The 22572-nt window shown below is 38.2% G+C and overlaps 1 protein-coding gene and 1 long non-coding RNA gene across 8 annotated transcripts in view; one reads left to right on the plus strand and one right to left on the minus strand.

Annotated features, from left to right (window-relative positions):
• Positions 1–496, minus strand: part of LOC110040429 (uncharacterized) — a 31246-nt gene extending 30750 nt beyond the window's left edge. For both annotated transcript variants that reach the window (XM_020745668.2, XM_089274629.1), the window contains exon 1: positions 286–496. The gene's annotated coding sequence lies outside the window, so the exon portion shown is untranslated. The remainder of the gene's footprint in view (positions 1–285) is intronic.
• Positions 497–2156: 1660 nt separating this feature from the next.
• Positions 2157–16622, plus strand: LOC110040442 (uncharacterized). Of its 6 annotated transcripts, XR_016202320.1 has the most exons (7): positions 2182–2381; positions 4846–4954; positions 5971–6258; positions 7984–8033; positions 9824–9903; positions 13431–13554; positions 14145–16622. It is a non-coding gene; the product is annotated as an uncharacterized LOC110040442 (long non-coding RNA). The 6 variants fall into 6 exon arrangements; XR_016202317.1 differs by lacking the exon at positions 5971–6258 and having other exon boundaries at positions 2157–2381; positions 8916–9955; XR_016202316.1 differs by lacking the exon at positions 5971–6258 and having other exon boundaries at positions 2157–2381; positions 8916–9903.
• The last annotated feature ends 5950 nt before the right edge of the window (positions 16623–22572 follow it).

Below are 22572 nucleotides of genomic sequence, written 5' to 3' on the forward strand. Positions count from 1 at the left end.
CTGAGTTCTTTTTTGTTTAGATCCTGCAGATGTGAATTGGTTTCGATTCTAAAAGCGATTCTATGGCGAGTTCACTACGTGTGCAGAGCATAGTTGACTTTAAGGAGCAAACAATTATGTGTTTTGTGTTTTTTTTTCTTTGAAACACCTAGTGTATAACACATCCATGTTTTCCAAAGGAAAGCAACGTTATCTTCTATCACCATATAAAATATCGTCACGACATGTCTTGGGCATTTAACTAAAAACATAGGAGAAATATAAATGTCTTGAGTCATTCGTTACCTTAACTATGCAGATTTTCCGGCAGTGACAACTCCCTGACTTAATCCATGGCGTAATCAAGGCTGCAGACTCGTTTAGCCCTTATTACTGCACTGCAGTGCGATGTTGTGTCTTAGAGACGACTGGGACATCCGGGACCTGTCACTGCACAAACTCTGGCTTTTATATTTCGTATTACAGGTTTGTTTTCGAGAACACACACACACAAAGTGAATACGCCTTTGATGGACTTCTGCCAAAGTGGACTCGTGATATCAGACATTAATGTTGTCTCGCTCAGCCACAGTTGCATTAATTGCTTTAAAGTGAAAGTTTCGTCTAATTGCCTGTGCAAACAGTTGTCTGACAACTTTCTTTTTCACCACTCTACTGTAAAACCTTGTTGAACGCTCAGTTTTTCTGCTCGTTGTAACATTCGATTCAAGTATCCTCACATCTGCGCCGTGTTTTTGCCTGAAGACCGCTTTTTCACAGTTCTGTTGTAGGTCTACGGTTTCTTTCTCTTTTCTGTTGTATTTTGGTCATTTCCTTGTTTGCCTTAACAAATATCACCACTTAGAAATCTAGAGGCTACACAAGTGATATTTTATTTTGCTTTTATACTTCTGTTGATCTGGATTTTTATTTTGTTTCCTTATTCGATGAATAGACATAAATGTTATTGAACTAGCATGAAGTCCGTACTGGAGAAATGTTGGTCTCGTTCTTTTTTTTTGCAGGTTTATGGACCGAGCTGCAGGCGGACCGTATATTGCAAAATTCTGATGGTAAGGGAACCAATCAGAATTCTCTTCCTCTCATCGCTGATCAGTTCAGTCATATAACAAAGAAAAGTCTAACTGCTAAAAATTTGACTTAGCCCGTGTTTTCACGAGAGATGTTTACCATGGTTTTGTATTAACTTAACTTAAGTGAAGTTTTTAATCGTGTAAACATAGTAGCAAACCTCGGTAAATGGCAGCAAAATCAAAAGTAAGCCAACCTAGGTTTGTCGACAGTTGAACGCCTGATCAGGCATCGTTTAGCTCAGTAACCGAAGGTAACCGAGGAAAAGCAGACGTTGTCGCGATATCTTGGCAGCAAGTGTTCACGCGTGCAGCGCGTAAAGAAGAGAAATATAGACGAAGATTCCTTCTAATGTAAGTAGCTTTCAAGTCAATGGGCAAAAAAGCTACATAAACTCATTTTTAGGCAAAGAAATCCCGGACTGCTGTTTCCCGTTCATCGTCAAGTGCCGTAAGCGTTTTCTTTTCCGTTAGAAGCTCAGTAGCTTAGTAGCAGTGTACAGGCAGGCGCAACTAGAAGAAGATCTACCAAAGACAGAGAGAAAAAAAAGTCATAATTGAGGTCTATGGAGAAGAAAAGCAAAGGTTAGAATTTAAAGCGGCCCCGAATAAAAAGAAGTACCGGTAAACATTTACGTAGCCCGGGCTCCGTGGCAGATGCCGTTTCAGGTTTTTTAAATTGCGGGAAGAGGCTCAGCGAGATATCAAAATTTTCTTTCCACTGTTCATCTACAAAGCTTTACATTTAAGGAGAGTTTGGCTCGACATCACCGCAAGCAAATTGACAACGACCTGCGTTCGGCATTGGAGTTAAGTCAAATTTTATAATTTTTCAATAGCTTCTGAGCAACATTGCAGCACTTGCTTTCCAAGGAAACCTCAAACCGTCCGTTGTATGTGGCCTACTTTACTTAATTAGTTCCGTGTAGACAGCTGCTCTAATAACCGTGGTTTAGTTACGAAACCTCGGTAGGCAGTAACCGTAGTAAACCTCTCTCGTGAAAACACGGCATTAATTAGCTTCACTATTATAGGCTTCGCGCATGCGTTATTTAAAGTGCTTTTGAAATTTAAAAAATGCTTGTTTTTTTTTTCAAGAAGCTTTTCACGTCTCATACAGTTCCTTTGCGGACACAAATTAATTGCCAAGTTTGCGGCTCTTGCAGTTGGATTGTTTACCACAGAATATCGGATGTGCCAGTGTAGTGCACCGCTGGCGTATCCCGGCGGTTCGCCACAGAGAGTGTTAGTCCGCTGGTACTGATGCTAAGGCTGTTGGGGGAATCGGTGCTCTGTGGACTGCTCGTTACTGTAGGTGCCGTCGTTTTATTATTGCTTTTGTTTCGATTTTGTCTTTTATTCCTCTTCTCTAGAAAGCAAGATCTCTTGTATCCTCGGGTACTAGCCGGATGCGTTTGATTCTATCTGTTCCACTATAGCTGGTTTTCACATGACGTTACTAAAATTCGAACTACAAAACTATTGATCTTCCTGAGATTTTACTTAAATGATGTATAAGAGCAGCTGAAAACTAATATTCATACAAATTTTCGCTGCGAATGGGTTCTTGGTTTTGTGATAAACTACGCTTGAATTTCTAAGCTTTTGCGTGATGCGGTATTTACATAACGGCTTAGAGAGCTGTCATGATGGTTAAAAGAGTGACTTATTTCGGGGAACTTGGCTATCTGAACAGTTCATGTCTTAGAAAGAGTATTATTTTAATGTTTTAGAGTTCCCCGAGGGATAAATTCACGCTTTTGTAGCAAAACTCAGTGACAGATGTTTCTGTTGGTTTCCGGCCGCCATGTTGGTGCACCAGCATGGCGTCTCCATACAAATCTCTATAAATTTGGATAAAAAATTTCTCCGCATATCTCACATAAGAAAAATTGCTGTGACCAGAATTTTGGCGAGAGTCATTTCCCAGATTCTGGACTTTATCTATTGACCGGTTTTGATTTTTATTTTGATCTATTTTGAATTGCGTGACACTGACAACCAGAAATTATCATGGCGGATTGATCCGGAGGATTTATGGAAAATGGAGATTGGTTCTTATTTTCATTTTACAGCTATTCAAGTTGCCAAACAATTCAAGTTGTAAATCGTGATCTCCATTGGTGGCTGCTGTCGTTATTTGCTTTGCTTTTATTCCGTTGACCTGGAGTTTTTTTTTTGTTGACGTTAATTTTACTGGATTCATGCTTTACGCATGCGTTGTTACAGGTGTTTTCTGAAAACGGGCTTCAAACAAATTTAAATGCTTGCTCTTGTTTCAAGATGCTTTCACGTCTCATACTATCCTTTGCTTCAGTTCTTTATTGCAAAATTTGCGGTTCTCGCTTGCACAGTTGCATGTTGGTCGTTTACCACAAGTGTGCAGGCAGTACATCTATGACAAATAAATACTTTTTGATGCTCTATATCTCAACGGCTGCGTCGGTATTGGTGCACCGCTGGCGCAGCTCGGCAGTTCCCGGTAGCGGTAAACCGATAATGCAAAGAAGCAACGACTACGCTTACTCCGCCTACTCCGCCCGGGTGCTGTCGTCATATTATTGCTTTTGCTATGTGATCATCCTTTTGATCTCTTTGTTCAAGATCCCTTGTATTCACTAATCCTCGGGAACATTCTCTCATAGTCGGAAGCGTCTGACTCTCTCTTTTGTGATTACAAGTGTCATGGCGGAGTGAACGGAAGGATTGTAAATATCCGAGTCATAATAAAGTGTTGTTGTTGTAACGATGTTGCGGAAAATAGAGACTTGTAGCCATACTTGGTTCATTTCATTTTACAATTATACAGTAATTATTTACCCAAGCGAGAATTTTGATTCAATCTACCTCAGGAAATCCCATCCTCGGAGACCCAAGGGCTGCTAGTTGGGACGATGCGATAATTTCGGGCGAGCTATATTTTACGGGTGGCGAATTGTCCTTCAAATACTCTGGGTCTCGCAAAATGTTTGTCGAATTTCACGAGTCTTGCAGTCCCGTTTTTTAGCGGTTATGCGCGTCTCGCAGTCTCGATTTTTATACGAAGCTGTCTCGGAGTCTCGATTTTTCGCAAGGCTAAGGGTTTCAAAGTTGGCAGGTATATTTTGCAGGTTGCAGGTTGCAACGACCTGTGTATTTGAGTTGAAGTCGAATAAACCAAAAATAATATCTAGAAGTATATGAAATCATCAGTGTTCTTAAACGTACTGGTAGAACTACAACCAAAAGATATTCTATCAATATATTTAGCGCGCTTTACAAGATTTGCTTTACAAGATTTGCTTTACAAGATTTGCTTTACAAGATTTGCTTTACAAGATTTGCTTTTCGGGCGAAAGTTTGTGCTAAGTGCTAAGTAGACTCACTCGGACTTAAAAGTCGATTTTTTAACCTGCAACCTGCAAAACATACCTGCCCCTGTGGAGTCTTGGTCTCACAACTAAAAAGTCAAAACGGCTCGCAGAGAAAAACGCTTGTCTACCCGTCTCGCAAAGTCTCGCATTTACCATTCGCCACGACCTATTTTCGGGCGAAAGTTCGCTTCAAGAGCGGAAGGGCCGCTCCTCCGCTCTTGAAGCAACCTTTCGCCCGAAAACATAGTTCGTCCGAAATTATCGCATCGTTCCGCTCTTCTGCTCTTAAAGCAAACTTTCGCCCGAAAATATAGCTCGCCCGAAATTATCGCACCTTCCCGACTAGCAGCCCCTTGGTCTCCGAGATGAGGAAATGCATCGTAAGCAAAAATTAGTCACCAGTCTCCATTATATTTCCTCAGGATAATTGTTCAAAATGGCTGCCGTGATAACGTGGTGTAATTGTTTCATCTCTTTTTGTGTTTACGCTGGTTTACCGAATCCTGAAGTCCACTTTTACACTTCTTTGAGGTAGGGACTGTTAATCTTTAATTGTTTTTGAATGTGGAAGAACCCTGTTTTTAGCAGCAGCCTCTTTTCTTGCCCAATGTAGTTCTAGACTTGTACTGTAATGCAGCAAGTTTGTTCCGAGTTTTCCGAGCTCTTACCGTCTAACTCTTCCTACCTGATTATTTTGATATCCGTTAAGGCTTAGACCACAGCTCACCTTACGTAATTTTAACTTCATGTATTTTGATTGCTGACTACATGCATGTCTTGTCGGTACTTAAGCGTATAAATGTCTGATTCATAAGAGTGTTTCTTGTTTGCTGTTCATATTTTGAGAAAGATCCATCATTACTTATAAATTTGTTAACTGAATAATTTGTTGCCCCCCCCCCCCCCAAGCTTACAGATGTAACTGCTTGTTTACAGAGGTATTTAAATTTATGATTTACCTGTCAATTTGGAACTTCGACGTAGACTTCCTGTAGAGCACGAGTTAGAAAAAGAAACCTAATTTCCCTTAATGTTTTCCCTGTAGAGATTATGTACTTATTGACTGAGTGGGAGGGCCAGACGAGAAAATATTTGGTGCGAGGTCTGTATCTCCCGACCTCGAGCCAAATATTTTCCCGTTCAATCCCACCTAACTCAGTCATTAAGCATTTAATCATATGACCTGAAAATTTTGAAAATAATTTCTGTTTGAACCTAAAAAGGACATGATTACATAACATCAGACGGGCCACACGCGGAACAACTACAGTTAAGATTCTACGATAAAAACTTGTCATTTATTTTTTCGCGTCCAAACAAGAAACACACAATTTATCGAAAAACATGACTCGTTTTTTAATTTTTGTTCTTCAATGTAAGTCCTCAACTACAATTCATGCTAACAGGATTGGCGAACCTGTTTAAAAAATCAATAGAAAGTTGACATAAAGCTGTCAAAAATATGTCAAAACCATCGAAACCTTAGCAAGTGACAAAAGTTCGCTTCATGCTTCACTGAAATTGTTCACAAATCTTCTTTGTCCAAGGACTCGAGAAAATGTTGGCGTCATTTCAAGCGATTTGTCGACCTCTTGGATTCTCTTGAACAAGGGAGAACCAGCAACTGAATATTAATGACACCAGTGTTGGCTCCCGCAAACAGTGTCTAGGTTTGCTGGCTTTGCTGTGTAGTGGAAATTACACTATTAAACACAAGCAAGTTTTATTATCTGGATGAACTGTACGGTAATGAACTTGTGTTTGGACTCAGTTTTGTCTCTTCAAACAACACTGATGTAGAAACTGCGGAGCAATTTATCCTACTGTACACAAAGGTATGTTTGTGATTTCGCTTCTCACAACTCTGGAAACTCGAAGAAAACATTTATATTGTACTTTGTTTTCTTCGCGACTTGCCGAGTTTCTTGCTTTTGACCCACAATGAATCCTTGATGCTTTCCACTGAAAGAAGTTTCGCCTCAAGACTGTTTGCTTATTCTGAAGGTTAATTATCGGACAGCTCATACAGAAAAGTTGTTTTCTTGACCGCCTGTGTGCTTGTTGTTGGCTTCTGAGAAAGTTGTGAACTTCTTCAGTTGTGAGAAGTGTTGACTTGCTCTCTGTGTATTCAGAGTGAGTTGGTGACTGAAGTAGTTCTGCATCGGACAGTTCGCCTGGATAATAAAATTTGTTCTCAGAATGTTCACTTTCATCACTCATTTTGAGGAGAACAAAATTTTGCAGTGACCAAATTGTTTTATCATTAACCCGCATCGAGTTTCTAGTAGGGCCGTACACATTTCTAGCAGGGCCATATGTGTTTTTTCTGGCCCTACCACTTCGACGCGTACGGCCCTCATAAGGGACCTTTTTTCTTATGGTTTTCCAAGGAAATTGCATGCGGGGCCGTATGGGTCATATGATAATTGCCATTATTGGTACTGTTAAAATAAGGCTTACTTTTTTGTTGTCAATTTTTGGATCAAGGCCATTACCATAGCAACATCTCATGTAATGACAGGCAGATGTATTTCTCATTTCGGCCTAAACTCCTTAATATTTATACTTTCCTTTGTTGAAATTTTTTCATATTTTCATACTTTGCCACATCATGGAAATGATATTGCCTGACATTTTGAATTGGTGAAAAGTTAAGGTTGTTTAGACGGTTGTTTAGACGGTTGTTCAAATCCTCTGTAATTTGTCATTTCTTCTAAATATATTAGATTAACTCTCACAGATTTTCACAAATATAGGGTATTTTATAGGAATTGTATGTGGTTACAACTGAGCCTAATTTTAAAAAAATATTCACCTAAGGAAACGCGAGAAAACTCACTGTCAGTTTTGTTTTTTGTGCTCATGTTGACGTCATAAAAATCAAAAAACACCTACGTTTTCCATGTGTAAGTTGGTTACGTGAGACATTTTTTCGCACCAATAAATTCTCATTCTTTCATGCCAATCATTTCAAAGGGGAGGTAGAGCATAAACAATGGTGTGACTACAGTCGGATTTTTTTCCTCTCGCACTCATGGTCGCACTCCGCACTCGTGTATCGCGTTTCGCTCGCTGCCCGGTTAATCCACCTGTTCTGCAGGCTACGGGTCAAATGAAAGAAAACTCTCAACAACTGCATGTACATGTATAATTTTGAGCAAGTTTAAATTTGATATGAGCTACCAAATTTCAGCCACAAAAAGAAGGCTTATTGCAAAATACATGTACACCTAATTAAGTATTTGACCAGTTTGTAATGCCGTGCAGTTTAAATTGACTTTGGAACCCTCTCCAGGGAACTATAATATGCAGTGGAACTTCATCTTATGACCACCCATTAATATGACCACCTTGTTATTACAGCCACTTTATTCTGGCCAAAAAAAAAGCTCAGTCAGTCATTTTCTCATTTAAAGAGCCCCTTTAATATGACCACCCCGTTAATACGACCAATTTTCCATGGCCGAAGGTGGTCGTATTAACAGGGTTCCACTGTAATATTAGCACTGCATGATAATGAATCTTACTTAAAACCTCACAATTTCTTTCTTTTTATTTAGATATTGGCGCTTGCTGGTAATAATTAATAGAAACACCAAACTACCTAAAGGTAAATAGATATTTAACAGAATGGATTATTTCTCATTTCCAATTTTTTAAACTAGAATATGAAGCACTTACGTAATTACAGATAAGATATTAGCTTAACATCTAAATGATATTTGGACTAGAAGGCAATGATCCTTTTTTAAGACTCCACGCCATAATAGCAATGGGTTTCATGAAAACTGAGACCCCATTGCAAGCAGTAGTTATATTACCATGGGAGGTTTTTTCCCCATGTATTTACTGGCCTTGAAAAATACTATTACTTCAACAGTATTATATACATGTGGTTTAGTTAAAACAGAGAATAAATTTAAAGAAATTAAAGAAATTTGAGTGGATAAACAAAATTAAACCAAAATATTATATGTAACACATAATGTAGAAATTAAATAGCAAAACATGGTTGACATAAGACAGTAGAGTGAGTTAACAATTACAGTAGTAATTGAGAATGAAATTGGAAATGAGGACCATATGCTAATACTAATTAAAGAGCAAAGCTGTGAAGTTATCTAAGGTGATAATGGCTTGCAAAAACAATGTTCAAACAAGCCATTGCAACCATGAAGCTATCTGAGGTGCTGCAGACTGCTGTGTTCCTATACTGGGTCTTGTGAGTACTTTGATGTGCGACTACATCTTAGCAATACTAGTCCTGGATTTTGCAATCAAAGGAAAACTTGACCTTTAAATGGCATGTTGCTTGGTTGATGCATATCATAACCGGCTGCTGGGTTTTCTTCTGTTGCGACAACAGGTTATTGTAGGAGTTTTTAACCCATGGGTTTCAGTACTGGCCATGAAAAACTAGTAACACAAGAAAAGGTCGGTACAGGTCTAAATATAATTAGATGTATCTTTGTTTATTTACATGCAAACTTAGAACACATCATGTTTCGTTTCTTGGAGCACCAGTCAGACTTGTGGGGTTACTGAGGTCATGGCTGCTTGAAAAAGGCCATGTTCAAACCAACAGCTGCACCCATGAGGTTATCTGAGGTGCTGACTAACACAACATGGGAATCACTTCAGAGAGCTGGAGCAAACTGCTGTGTTCCTTTGAGTACTTTGATCTGTAACTACATCTATGGATTTTGAGATTGAAGGAAAGCTTGACCTTTAAAGGATGTGTTGCTTGGGTGGGGCATAATTATTATAGCCTGCCCCTGGGTTTTTCTCCATTGCGAGCAGTAGTTTTTCTAGAGGGTTTGACCCCATGCCCTCACTGGGCATGGAAAAAAAAATTGTTAAACAACAAAAGGTAAGTACGTGTCTAAATTAGTGTAGATGTAGCTTTCTAAAAGATGTTCAAACCAGTTGCTAAACCCATGAGTTTATCCAAGGTGCTGGCTGACACAACATGGGAATCACTTCAGAGAGCTGGAGCTGACTGCTGTGTTCCTATAGGTCTTGTGAGTACTTTGATGTGCAACTACATCTGCTGATTTTGAGATCATAGGAAAGCTTGGCCTTGTAATACTGTGTTGCCTGGTTGAGGCATAATATAGCCTGCTCCTGGGTTTTCCTCTGTCGTTAATACAAGGTTAGCTATCATAGGAGGTTTTCACCCAGGGCTTTACTGGCCATGAAAAACTAGAAAAACAACAAAAGGTAAGTACAAGTCTGAATATATGTAAATGTATCTGAAAACTATTGTGTTGTGCCAAATATATCGAATTTAAATACTCTATTGTAGATTGTCAGACTACTCTATCCCTGAGTATTTATTTTGTTTCCCTGCTTACATGTACTTCAAAAATGACAAAATTTTAATTTTTAAAACTTTTGCAGCATGACTTCCTAGGAAGAATTCCAAGTGGAATGTGATGATGTGGGAAGGATTGTGGACAGCTAGTCCATCCTCTATCAATGTGAGTAGACTGTCTTTGTTGAAGTTTTCAAGTGAATAACCGTTTAGCATTTGTAAGTTCATGTAGTCTGGAAACTGTTTTCTTTGTATAAATGTCAAGGCTAACCAAAGTATTAATACAAAGACAGAAAAGAGAAAAATTTAGAAATTTTCTTTACTAGCCAACCCCAGGGAATATTTCCAAGCATTAGTTTTACATGTTCATTTACATGTTGATGATATTCACTAAGAATGTTCAGGTTCTTTTACAATTAATACTGCATTTCTGTTTGCACTCAGTTTGCACTTGGCATGCTGTTTTGCGTTTGTTCCCTTATGTTTAACCAAGGGTGCTTACCATTTACAAAAACCATCCGGTTGGAAATTTCAGGCATAAACATTAAACAATTAAATTCGACGTTGCGAGAGAGGGAATCACTATAAAGTATATCCACATCCGTTAGAGAGACTTAAAAGAGCAGAAAAATAGCATCAACTCAAATCACAGCCCATATTTTCTGAAGCTTCCCAAACGGTATGGGGCGAACCATTTGATTTTCCAACTGGAATTTCCGGTTTTCCCATGTAAATGGTAAGTACCCCAAGTTACACATGGAGACAAGGAGGTCAAGCTTTTGTCGATTTTGTTCAACCCTTTTTGCTCTAAATTGCTGGGGCTCTATCTTGATATTGCACATGTGGGTCCACATCGTCCCACCAACTGCCACTACTTGTTAACCTACGTGTCAATAAGATTGACTGGGTTTTTTTTCCTTTTTAATTAGAAAAATGATAAAGAACGAAAGTTCGTTATGATATTCGATTGGGTAGTATTAGTATTTCCAAAATAGTGAGTTGTAGTCTAGTACAATGTAGAAGATGCAGGGCAAGTAAAATTCTCAATGAAAGTGAAGAATGATCATCGCAGTAAATTTTCCAATATGAATTATTTCATATATACTTCACATTAAAATTCTCAATGTTCGAGACAGAGGAATAGACGGAAGTGTTTCAGTTTTGTCACGCCATGTAACTGTCTGTGAGAAATGCAAATTTTACCCCTTTGAGACGTTCTGTTAAGCAGTGTCTATATTTTGTTTTCTTTCACTTTTTATCTCTGCCCGAACTGAATGTCTGAATTAAGGTAAACTTCTCAGTTGTTCTTTGAAAAGTCGATCGTGTAGAGTAGCTTGCTGTTACTGTAAATTTAAATTAAAACCATTGGAGAAAACACGAGGCGAGTTACTGAAGCCATTTTGATGTAAATTCAAGGTTGCAGCGACCTATCGCAGACAGCCGAGTTTAATCAGTTGCCATATATCAAACCATTGTTTTATACGCGCGTGCGTATCCAACAATTACAATTCTTTCGTTCTCGGAGACGTTATTGAAACGTATTTAAGGAATTTAACGGACTGGAGACGTTCTTAGATTATAGACTTGTTATGGACGAGTGGTTTACTGCTTATACACGAGCACAGAGTAGTAGCTGTATCTCCCACAAGTTAGCGGAGGTTGTGTTTTACAACAAATAAATAGTCTGTGCTTCTTCAGAATGTGTAGTCACGCTAGTTGTTAAGCGGAGGATATACCACCGGTCTATCAACTAGCGTGACTCGGCAGTGTACCCCGCCACTGCCGTCAGTCTTTTTTCCAGTACTGCATGGTTATTTTTAGTATTGGTGTAACCATGTTTACATGAAACAGGGTAGTTTAAGGGAACTAGGACGGCAATGACGGCGACGACATTTTCTGATCAATAACTGAATTTAAAAATCGGTTTAGTGACAGCGTGCGAGTGTGTGTTCTGTGGCTAACTGTTGTTTTAAGTTAAGTTTAATAATACTTTGTCATGCTACATAGTATAAGTAAATAAATCACAGAAATTACAAAAAGTACATGACTGGAGAATAATTGGGGGAAACTAAATTCCCATATAAAGAATATTCTCCGATATTAAACATTCTAAAAAATTAAGAAATAAAATTTAAAATTTAAGTGCGGCCCAAAACTAGCCTAATTAAATTGCACACTAATATTGACAAAACTAGCCTAATTAAATTGCATAGTAAAATTGACACTAAAAAATTATGAAATAAGATTTAAATACGGCCCAAAGTTAACATAATTAAATTGCATACATGTCACTCACGAGTTACACCTGATTCAAAATTGACACAAATGATCTAATAGACCTTTCCCGCATTCCACGTCAGTGCGTACGAACAAAAGCACCAGAGCGAGGTTGGAGTGGACATTTTCATACATTTGCTGTATTTTTGTCCACCCTGACCTCGACTCGGTGCCATTGTTTGCTGGAATGCGGGAAAGGTCTATAGATAGGATTTAAAGCTGCTTAATGAAGGTGCATGCATAATGTTCGATGGAATATCATTGCATTCAGTTATGTAGCGATTAAAAAATGAATATTTAAAGTAATTTGTTAAATATGAATATTTAAAGTAATTTTGTAAATATTCTTTGTACTGTATGATAGTCACTGGTAGATCTAGGATAGTGGGCCAGTCTTTCCCCTTTTCCCTTTTTGGTTGAACATATAAGATCAAAATCGATGTAAAATCGGGAACCGTCATACACCACTTTAAAATTGTTTTCATTCGTTCTTGTTAATCTGCATCTCTTTATCTATTCTTTTGTTTCGCCAATGATAAAAAAAAAAACCCTGTAAATGATGCAGGTGGCTCCTCAGTACCTTTTGGAGCGATGCATACCCTTATTACAACTAACCTGATCCACAAAACCAACGAATCAGATTTGCTTGTTCATTATTTTTCAAGTACATCATTGGACCGACCCCGACCCGAAAGAACCCGTGCAACCACTCTCAAAAGGGTTTTTTTTTTTTTGTAGTTTTGTGGCTGTCTTTTGTTAAAGAATTAACTTACACGTAACTGATTCTTCCAACCATCTTTTCCTTCTTGTTTTGAAAATGTTTTATTCAGAATGGCGCGCTTGAAGTTTACGTCTCGCGGGAATTTGGCAAATCATTTTCATTCCCGTAATAAATCTCTTCTTAACCAGGCTTGCTCCAGACAGTACTGGGAGAGTATTGGTCGATGGTCTTTTTATATACTGAGTTCGTGGCATTTTCAGTCTCGGTTTGAACTCTTGAATATTCAGTATTCTCTCAGGGTGGAGGCCCTATAGTTTTGTTACCTATTCACGAAGTATAATTTCATTAATAAATATGGGTTATTGACCAAGTGTGAGGTCAAGATGGCTGGATATTGAGTTCTTTTTTTGCGCGTTTATGGACCGAGACGGAGTCGAGGTCCATAAACTCGCAAAAAAAGAACGAGGCCAATATCCAGCCATCTTGGCCGAACAAGCTTGGTCAATAAAGGATTTATTATATGGCTTTCGGGAAAATTTTTCTTGCGGGACATGGCGGGTAGTCCCGAGCGGGCAAGATAGCTCCATCTTGCCCGCTCGGGTAGCCAATCACAGGGCAGGATTTGATTCATCTTGCCCGCTCACGGAGCTAGCCATATAATAAGTATTGTTACGAAATGCTTTGTTTTGTTATAGGTTTGATTCCATCCAAGAAGAGTGCAGTCATGGGTGAATTGCTGATCCTCTTAAAGCGTCTTATCATACATTGATGATGTGTGAAAGTTACGGACGGATCCATTCATGTGACTTGCAGTAACAAGTTAGATAGCTATACTTTCAGGAATCATCAGTTAATCTATTACCAATACCTTGGTACGAGGCAGGGCTTTTGACTATTTTAGTCTGGAAAGGATAGGAAGGAAAGAATACAGATACTTTGTTCTGAGCTGGTTTGTCGACATTCAGAAGGGAAAGGTTTCTGTTACCGAATACGCGTTCTTAGCCGCGAGTAACGTTGAAATTTTGGCGCACCTCGCTATTTTCACCTCCTTCAGTTGTTGGTATTGAAACATAGCAGTTTCTAGTCGCACTGAATAAACCTTTTCTTTTCATACTTTATCGCATTATATTTTGTAACATGACTGACAATGATTTCAGCAGTGTTGAACACTTGTACTTTGATGGATCCATACGTCCTCTACTGTAGCATTTCATACTGATTGATTTAGTATTAACTGAGAAACAATGAAAGAAGGGGTGCAAAGTTGAGGAAAGTACTAGACGCTAGCAACCTAAAGAAGAAACTAGTCGTCCAAAGGCGTCTTACTGTAACCCAACGTTTTGGCCAGTCTTCCTTGCAATATCCCTCTTATTCAATGAAAACTGATCGATAACTTTTGTCTGTTTCAGGTTTGGCAGACGTCATTCAATTCTGGGAGATATCGTCAGGATCTCAACGCAGATTGTGAAAGTAGATTATCTCTTGTAATAATAGGTTAGATAGTTTTCAAACGAAGACGTTTCAATAAAACAAGCTATCTATTATTGTTTAAAATTATTTTTTCCGCAAATCCGCGTTTTTCTTTATCGTTTTCACTCATCACTAGCACTTGTGTAGGATAAAATTGTTACACTAGTTCTTTACTGTTTGAATTTTTTAAAAAAACTGAAATTATTCCAAGAGAAATATGTTATTAGATGTTTTGGTGTGTAGTATCGCTGCATATTTTTACTAGTTGTACCGTATTTTGACTCGCCCTGCGGGCTCGTCAAATACAAACAACGAGTAAAAATATAAAGCGATACTACACACCAAAACATCTGGTAAGAGATGTATTATCCAACTGCCGTATTCAATAGATTTATCAATGAAAAGAGGGAGAGTGTGACAGGTTTGCGTGCGCGAACCAACCTGTACGACAATCGGGGTTTCTACTGTACAAATAACTATACAATATCGCTGTATATTTGTACTGTTATTTGGACGGTATGCGCTGCAGTTGGACAATAAAAGCGTTTATTTAACTTGCTGGAAGACAGTATTCTTTTTTCGGCATGATCCAGTATGAAGGTGGTTCTTGATTGCGTATACATAAGATAATTGGAGCAAATATTAAAAAAACTTAATAAAACTTTCCCTTATTTTTTCTGTAGAATTACACTGAATTGTTACTTGAACGAGTGATTTTTCAAAACCTGCGAAAGAAAATATGCCACAAGTACGTGTATTCTGGATCTCTTATGTAGCTGTTAAAGGCAAACAATGATTTGGAGCGAGAAATGATATAAGGCCATCCCCTTTTTTTCTCTGTTTAGCGTCGTCCGACCGACTCAGATTTTCGCGTTTTCAAAAAAAAAAAAAAGTTACACAGAAGGCAATGAAAGCAATGACACATTATTTCAAAGAATTGTCACTTTAATCTGAAACATAAGCAATTTTTTGCCTTACAGATTTTTAGTTTTTCCCTGTTCTCGTTTGATTTTAACAACGACGTCGACTTTTTCCTTCCTTCATTGCCGCGATGTTGACTTTGTAACCACACCTTGTTGTTTCTAGACTCCGCGGATATTATGCTGAGGTACCGGGCCTCCTAGCTCCAGACTCCTTTTCCAATTTTATTTTTGTTGTTTTTTTCCTTTTCCGACCGACCCAAAATCAGAAAACGCATTCGACAATAAACAAAAAAAAGGGGGGGGATGGCCTATTTATCTGGGATCTCATGTATGTCACAGGTTTTGTAGCATCACTCTATCTTGTCCGTGTAGCGTTAACACGCAGTCTAGTTCAACAGCTGAAGCAAAAAGCAATCAAGTGTTGTTCAGTCGAAGAAAAAATGCATATTCACATGGATAATGTACAGTAAACACCCGCGTATAAGAACCTAGAATTTTTGGGTTCAGGCTGAATGGGTTCTTATATTTTGGGGTAGTTTTTCCGAACTCAGGCTGATTAGGTTCTTAGTAGGTTCTTATTTGTAGGAGTTGTCATAGTGATACCATTCAGAGAGCTACTGTAGTACTAGTATGTCATAATGGTTGAACATTTGTATTTTAAACCGCAAAAATGCCAAGCCTTATTTTTTAAACAATAATAAATTCAGTATCATAGGCTACCATATTTACAGTTGTATTTGATAATAATGTAAATTGTTAACAGCAATATAAATATATAAATAAAAACAGCAAAAATAAATAAAAACCCAATTTAGGGAATTAAAATTGAACCAATTTGAAAATAATGAAATACAATATGAAACAAAATATTAATTTTCTTGCGTATTGAAATAAAGATGCATTGTACTGTACACAGAAAGAACAAACATTTTCTTTGGGTATCACTGTTACAGTTGGAATGAAAAAGACAAGCAGTAATGTGTATTTCACATGAGCAAAAGTCAGGGCACTCTACAGATTCAAGTCCCAAGGCTACACCAGTATAATTTTATACAGTATTCTATACTCTGTATTTAAAAGATTTTCAATTAAACAAATAATTTTCATGGTGTTTCTCAGAAATTTCACAATTTCTATCAATTAAAATCCAGTATTTTGGCTACAAAATAAGAGTGTTTTTTTGTATAAGAACCTATTGTTCTTTGCCAGCCTAAATAGGTTCTTATATATTTGGGTATTAAAATGCCCAATTTCAGCCTGTAGGTTCTTAAATCACTAGGTTCTTATACGCGGGTGTTTACTGTACTCAACAAGGTGGTAGTTTTTAGAGCAAAAGTCATGGAAACTTCGTAAACTAAGCAAGCTCTTACTTCATTCCCGTTGTCTTTATAGTAAAGCGAAGGTTATGTTCGCTAAAACTAGTTTATGTGTAAATATTCAATTGAGTTGTGTACGTTTCAAATATTGCAAAATAAACGACCTCGTTCCAATTTACTTAGACGATAAATTCGTTCAGAAGCCCCTAAAAATACAGCCGTGAAAGTGGTATGGAATGGTTGTCTTGCTTTAGGACCCCATCGAAATACAATGGCCAATTCCCTCTATGAGATATGCCTGCAGGGAATTATGATAGCTGGATTCATCATCTTGGATTGGATATTTGTTTGATAAATAAAGGGTCGGAGGTCGAAGCTCATTACAAGACTAAAATGTAATGAAAAGCCCAAATGTAGTTTAACAGCTATGTTCTAACGTGGTCTGACCTCGTGATAGTGTTTGTTTTTCAACTCGGTCTACCAATGGACATGGAAACAAGCGGGTTGATTTTGGGCTAAAAATAGCTGTAAAACCACATCTGGGCTTTTTAGATAGTGAGATAAATCGCTTTATTTAAGTGTCAAAGTCTTCAGCACTACTATGCTAATTGAGGACACTGAAATGAGCAAACAAATTTTGTAAATTGAACAGAAACTTTTTGAAAATCCCAACTGGCGAGAGACTGACCAGTTGGCTATTTACAAAGCGTGGAGGAGTTGAATCTGGGACCACCAAACACAAATCCATCCAGTGACTGGGAGAAGGATTTGAACCCGGGACCTCCGGATTACAAATCCAGCACCCTAACCACTAGGCCACGCTGCCTTCACTAAATCTTGTACTGTAAGGAACTTCGTCCTGTGATCCTTCGTCAATAATAATAAAAAAAAAAACTTCCACCATCTTGATTACATATAAATTAGTGTTATTTTTAGTGACCTCAACCTCTAAATTTTGCTTTTTTTTTTTCGAGTAATTAACCCTTTTCCCCTCCCCATCGTTTACGGAACTCTTCTTTGTGAGCTGAAGACAGGTAATAGTCCAATTTCGATATATTAAAATTCAGCCTAAAACAATAGACCTCAGCACGAGGCTCCGCAGAATAAACTCCACAAATTCTGTAGTTATTCCCCGGAGTCTCCTGCTGAGGCGTATTGTTTAATATATCGAAATTGGTCTATTGCCATGCCAAAGGTATGGTTTTAGAACTGATTTGGATTGTTTGGTCTGACATAGGGTTTAGAGTTCGCCTTTTTTGGCTGAAATAAGGTATGATTTTCAGTGGACCTGTCCGCATTCCAATGAACAAGGGCGCCGAGTTGCGTCAAGACTGGACAAAAAAAATAAGAGAAAAAGTATGAATAAGTTCACCCCATCTCGTTCACTCAACTGGAGTGCGTAATGGACTCCAGACAATGTCGTTTTCTCTTTTTTTTTTTACAATGGCGAGTTAATCGTCCGAACAAAAAAATCTGCGATAGAAGAAAAGTTATAAAGTTATGGAAAAAAAACTATACTAAATCCGACATTTCGACGTTAGCTCAATACAGGTCTTGTACAACCCGCCATTGAAATGGTAGGGGTTCGAAATAACCGGGTTTCAGCAGTGCTATTTTAATAAAATGCGCCTATTTGTTGAAAGGGTGAGAGGGAGCCTTGTGTACTGAAACAGCTGGAGGTCCAGCGTGAAGTGCCGATGAGGCCATCCCCTTATTTTTCGTTTAGCGTCGAATGCGTTTCCTGATATTGGGTCGGTCTGTCGGATTGAAGAAAAAAAACCTAGAAAAAAAGAACCCAAAATCAATATGGCGGAAAAGTTGGTTGATGTTATTGTAAAATTAAGACAACGCGGGACTAATTTTAGACAACTTTTTTTCTCTACGCTGTTACTTTGCTCGTTTATCAGACTAAAAGAATTATTTAAAGTGAAAAATGGTTTAACTACGTCGTTACTTTTCTTTTTTGAGAATGTCAAACATTTGGGTCGGTCGGACAACGCTAAACGGAGAAAAAAGAGGATGGCCTGAAAGAAATTCTGATACCTTTTTAGGCCTATGCGTTGAAATGTACGAGTTTGTTAGCATCTTAAAGAAGACCAACGTACTATACGTTTCCTCTATCCAGCTGGCTGCTGCCTCTTCAGAGGTTTAAATGGAAATTCTACATCTATATTCATTTAGAGAACAGTCCTCTGTAAGAAAAATACACGCGCTGATTGGTTAAAAATCGTGGTTTTTTTTATTAAGCAATTAGATCATGAGCTCGAGATTTCTATTTAAACATTAGTATAAATCTACTAGCGTTCTATCACGAATGCCGTCCTCTGATTGGCTATGCTACTCCCTTTCTATTCTGTGATAGATAGTGAGTGGCGTGGCAGCGTGCGCTAGGGGCCGTTTCTTTGTGTTTTCGAAGTGTCTGTGAAGAGGATTTAGATGAAAGTTTTGAACGACTAGTAGACTTATACTAAAACAATTAGATTATTCGCTCTCGATTTCTATGCGTGATAGAAATCTCGAGCCCATAATCTAATTGTTTAATAGATAGTGTGTAGCGTAACCAATCAGAGAACAACATTCGCGATAGAACGCTGGTAGAAAAATACTAAAACTCGATAGAAACACGGAGAACATGCTTTCTATTTCTTAAATGTTACCCTTTCTATTTAGGCACCTCCTCTCCACCTTTCTAATGACCCTCTGTCACAAATCTATTTCGAAGAGAATTAGTAGGATTGGAAAATAACTAAAGGTGTATTCATTAACTGTTTCTCATAGTGAGAACTATCCCTTAACTGAACATGTATACATTCGGAAAACGTAGTGCCCGTTTACCTTGATTATTTTACGACTCGGTTTTGCAGACGACGCCTGAGAGGATATTCTGGTTTGGATTTAACTGGTGGCTGAGAATAAGTCAGAATGTTAACGGTCAGCTAAGAAATCGAATAGGTAAGGGTTGAGGGAATATTTTCAACAAAAAATTAGCGAAATTAATAAACGACGTTTCGACATCGTCGGATGTCATTGTCATTGTCATAGTCAAGTAAATGTGAAGGTTAGTTTTTGCATTGTAAATAGATCTACAGTTAAGTGGCAAAATACGTGATGTAACAACAAAACAAGAAAACGTGACTATTAGGAAACTATGTTAATTACACAAACAATTTTCCTGAGAAATGAAGCGTTTTTAAACTGAAAGCTGATATTCGAGTTTGGAATATTTACTGATTGCGGAAAAATGGGCTGAAATTATGACTGATAGTTGAGAAATCGCAGAAAATATAGCTGAAAACGGAAATTTCCTGGGAAATTTCCGGAAAAACCAAAAATCGTTGAATTTCTGCGATTCAAAAGAATGCGGTAGGAAATTCAAATGCGCCACAAATACCCGGTCAGAAATTGTTGAAAGTTTGCCTCGTAAGGTTTTCCTCTTCTCTGGAAAATCTGAAAAATCAAGAAAATTCGGGTTTGCATTTCCGGAAATTTCCAGTGGCGAATTCCGGAATTCCAGGAAAAGAGGACAACCTTGGCGAGGTATACGGAAATTTTAGCTTCATTTGACTTTTCCGGAATTTTCCGTCGAATAGCTTGCTTTTCGGAAATTAATCAATTTCCGGATTTTTATGGAACCTTTCCCAGAAAATTCCCGTACCATTTGTCTCCGTTTCAAACTTTTCAGAATTTTTGGGTTGAATGGAAAGCGCTTTTTGTGTCATTGAAGCCAGAGCATTTGAAGCCAGTTGAAAGCAGATCTAATGAAAGGAGCCAATCAGAACTCAAAACTAACCCACGAGGGTCAGCGTCATTCTGATTGACAGGTCCTCCTTGCCTCTTGAATAATATCGCTAAAAACACGTAAAGTAAGAGAAATGGCGCATTGTCAAAGAACGTGCAGTTAATTTGCTTATAGGAACGTTTTTTTGCACCCAAAAACTTCAAACTCAGTTGCAAAAATAATTTATTCAAAAGTTGTTTACCAAGTCACACTAAATGACGTAGGATGGAAAGGCCGTGCCACCGAGCGAACCAATCAGAGAAGAGTATTAACCCACGTGGTACCGGGAAGAACCAGGCGCAAATCTGGCACAAGTTTCATTCTCGACAAACAAATTGCTCCCTTCGGAACAATTTCGTTAGGAGAAGCTCGTAATTTTTCGTTCTTCGCCAACTACCGTCAGGGAGGTAACATTTCTCAAATTAATGAAGCGAATAAAGGTAAACAGGTGAGTACCTTTGCTGTTGAAAGCCTGAAAGTGTTTTCAAAATGACCTGTTCTTAGCCGGTGAACTCTGTGTAAGAAACACGTGGTTTCATGCTAAAGCAAATTCAATATTTGCACAGGTTACAATGTTTTATTGTCGACCTACTTTGCCACATTAGGTATTCTTTACCAAATTAATTTAATGTTAATTTTGTTTACAGGAATTTGAAAGGAGAAATGAAGTAACATTTACCTTGAGCGCCTTCGTTAAAAATGTTGCCGTCAACACGCTTTTGCAGTTGCCCGTATACCGCAGTGGAAAAAGATGCAGGCATTTTGAATGGTAAGAATTACTTCACTGTAATTCTTAAAACAAAATAAATTATTTAATAGCTTTTTTATCATTCTGCAAAAAAATTGCAAAAAGTTCCCTTCGTAATTCAAGAAATGAAGACAAGCAAGCTTCCCGCGCAAACTGAAGAGACAATTTTTGCTGCTGTGGTACAAAATAAAAGTAACACGTTTCCAAAATGCTTTTTTTTCCTGATCATCTTAGTCTGTGCGCTGACTATATCTCTGTTTACAGGATTTGCTGGAGGACTTGAGAAATTTTTTCCCGTGACTTCGTTAGAAACGCTGCTGTCAACATTCTTTGCAGTTGCACACACCCGCGAAGTGGAAAGACCCGACAGTGTAAACGTTTGAAAGGTAAGTCTACTTGAAATAAAGTAATTATTAAATGCCTGTTTTTATCATTCCACACACAAATTAAATTTCTTAGTTCTTTTCATAGCACAATAAACGCGGGCAAGAAAGGTTTCCGCGCAAACCGATCAGGCAATTTTGACGCGACTAAACAAACATGTTTGCAAAATGTTTTATTTCTCCTGTTACTTTGTAAATAAAAGCATGCGCTTCAATTGTTTAAACATTTCATCTCTATAAGCTCTGTCTGTGCCAAAACAAACGAGTAATTTTAAGTAAGGAAAGGGTGTCGGAACTCGAGTGTATTCACAGTTTTTTATTGGAGTGGGTTTCATTACAGAACTGCAGCAGCTCTCTTAACCTGCTATTGTTTTATTGTTTGACAAACATGTTTGTCTGTTATTGTTTAGGTCTTGGGGCATTGTGGTGGTAGATCTAGGGGAGGGGCCTAGGAGGCCTGCCCCCCCCCCCTTATTTTGGGTAAAAAAAAAGAAAAAATCACAAAGGGAAGAAAAGCCGGCAGGGCAAGCAAAACAACCCCCAGTCCCCCCTATAGCTCAAAGTTTGGATCCGCCACTGCATTGTTTATTGTTGTTTATTGTTTGTTGTATTGTTCCCTTAAAGAATATCGAACCATTCATGTGAGACCTTACAAGAGCTGCTTCATGAATGACCCTTTCATTATCAGAATTTGAGATGACAATAATTCAGGGATGCACTGGTTGACTTTTGGGGAGGGCTGGTTGATTTATAAAAAAAAATTCAAACACATTCAGTGAGATGAAAAGAGCATATTATACCAAGGCAAAAATATCATGCATACACACATCTTCAATAAAGTTTTCTAGTACATGAAAGGGCGTGTACCAAATCACCCACAACCCCCTCAAAAGTCAAATGACTCACTCCTAAACAGTGGTGGTTCCAGACCTTGAGCTGAGCTAGGAGGCGAGGGGGGCGGGGGTGAGCATTGTTGTGCTTGCCCTGCTGGCTTATCTTCCTTCTGTGATTTTTTCTCTTTTTACCAAAAATAAGGGGGCCTGGGCCCATCCCCTAGATCCGCCACTGCTAAAGCAAATTAAACTAAACTAGTATAAGAAACATATTTTATGAAGTACACTCTTTCTCTTGTGACTACCTTCATGGTCATATACCTTTTTCATTTTTCCTTAGTTCCTGATAAGCAGACAGTAACTGGTTGTATCTTCAGCTTTACCAA

Source organism: Orbicella faveolata, unplaced genomic scaffold, assembly GCF_042242905.1.
Source record: "Orbicella faveolata isolate gen_17 unplaced genomic scaffold, um_ofav_v1 contig_36, whole genome shotgun sequence".
NCBI lineage: Eukaryota > Metazoa > Cnidaria > Anthozoa > Scleractinia > Merulinidae > Orbicella > Orbicella faveolata.